This window comes from Aplysia californica, unplaced genomic scaffold (genome assembly GCF_000002075.1).
Source record: "Aplysia californica isolate F4 #8 unplaced genomic scaffold, AplCal3.0 scaffold00636, whole genome shotgun sequence".
Classification (NCBI taxonomy): Eukaryota; Metazoa; Mollusca; class Gastropoda; order Aplysiida; family Aplysiidae; genus Aplysia; species Aplysia californica.
In genome coordinates, this window is record NW_004797906.1 from 38,985 (window position 1) to 41,152 (window position 2,168).

General features: G+C 42.5%; 1 protein-coding gene across 1 annotated transcript in view; it reads left to right on the forward strand.

The window, feature by feature from the left end:
• LOC101856606 overlaps positions 1–2,168 on the forward strand; it is a gene marked incomplete in the record, with an annotated part of 62,244 nt that overhangs the window by 24,283 nt on the left and 35,793 nt on the right.

Here is a 2,168-nt window from a genome sequence, read left to right on the forward strand (position 1 = left end):
AATTTTTTTCGCCCCCCGCGCCAAAAAAAAGAGAGATTTTTCTTTCAAAAGAGATAAAACCTCCACGGCTCCCCAATTTCCCCCCTTTTTTTAGTTTCCCCCCCCCTTATTGCGCGGACACAAAGCGCCCCCCCTATTTAAATCCGCCCCCCCCCCCCCCCCCCCCCCCGTTTCCCCCTTTTTTTTGTGGTGGAAAAAGGTAAAATTGAAGGATTAGCAGCCCACCTGGCCCCCGCATTTAAATGAGCCGGGGTAAAAAAAAAAATTAAAAAAATTTAAAAAAACAAACCAAAAATAGCCCGATTCGTTCAAATACACAAGCCTATCGATTGCAACTTTTGATTCCATAGACAAGCACACAATTCATTACGTAGATCTACGTCAAGACTAGCTTATTATTGTAATAATGATCAGTTGCCGGGGGCGAAAAGACTGACGCGTATGCGACGTTCAACGCCCGGACCGATAGTGGCCCCCCCCCCCGCCCCACCACCCTCCCCGACACGCACACAGCCACACGTGTGCAGGCCGCCCATCCGACCCCGTCACCCGCTAACGAGCCATCTTTAATTGCTTCTGATGACCTCTTGACAAATAAACATTTATTAGAAGCGCTATAACTTTTCAGGCCGGCCTCAAATTCATCATAAGATTAAAACTCGGCTCCTGCACAAAACGCCTTTTTGCCCGAAGTGATCCCGGTCTCTACCCAGCCTGAGGCGAGTCACGAGTGAGGCAGGACAGGAAGCCGGATTCACGAGTCACAGGAAGTCGGAAGTGATGTCATGCTGGACAAGAATCAGAGTCCGAATAATATTTTTTCATATTCGGACTCGAGTCCGAATAATCACTTCGTTTTTTTTACCAGACTTGTTTATTTGTAAGTATTGTTGTGGATTTAAGTTGATATAGATATAGATCTAGCTGTCCAGTTATTTAGATCTCTAGATCTAGATCTAGATCAAGTCAAGCTGTTATACTGGATTCTGAATCTAGCTAATCTAGACCTACACCTTATGATGATTATGGTGCAAACCAACACAAGCAGAAAAAAGTTGAACATTAACTGTCAAGTTTTATAGATCTAGTTGTGGATGTACAGTATCTGTACAAGGGAGAAAGCATGGCTTTGGATTTGGAAATATATGGATTAACACAAGCAGAAAATTATGTAGGCTAGATCTAGATTCTAGGTCTATGCAGTATGCAAGGTATGTTTTTTTTCTCACTTATTTTCTTGTTAAATTTAGGCTTGAATAGCCAGAAATGGCATACTTAGGATGCCCTGAAACCAAAAACTCTCAAACGTAAAGGGGACGCTGTCCCCCTTCAACCCGAAAATCCTCGAAAAATGACATCAGCTGCTGGAAGCTCTGAGGAGGGCCTGCTTTCACTTTCCCCCATTCTTTATCGACAAGTGTTAGGAGAGTCTGCTACAAGAGGGAAAATGGAACACTCCGGGAACTACGTCTTGCGGGTTAAAAAAAACAAAACTGTGTAGTACATGCAGGGCCAGAAGTAAAAAAAGTTAAGAAGGCAAACCAGAGCAGATATTTCTGTGTAAGTTAAAAAAGTGACTTACTCGTATTCTATGGCGAAATGTGCAACAATTTAATGTGTACAGAGCAAAGATCTATACCGCTCAAGGAAACAAGTTTAAGAAGCAACTCTGCTGCGCAAAGAAGTATTGAAGAAAGTTAACACAGCTGGAGACTTTACCATAGTCGATCTCTAATAAGAAACCATTGTCACCAATACTTGAAGCGCCCAGGGTACACAAACATCACAAAACACATTTGCTCACACACAATAGCTCTTACATCTAACCAAAACATCATAGATGCAGCCCACGCAAGCAGACAAATCTGATTTATTAAACAACAGCTATGCTGAAGTACACCACCTCTTCACTTACACATAAAATACAAGAAACTGAGTTTGACATTATATTATAAAGAACAGCAGTTTGTGCATATTTGAAGCTATACAGACGACTATCTCCAAACGCAGTCATACCCAAACAACTCATATTAGAGCACCACTGTCTGCCTTCTATTTAGGGATATGGATTTGGCCTGGGTTTAAAGGGCGAACAGGGTGGCGAACTTATGCACTCCAGCATTGCAAAACTGGAGAAGAGGACAGTGGGAATTAAAGAAATGGAAACA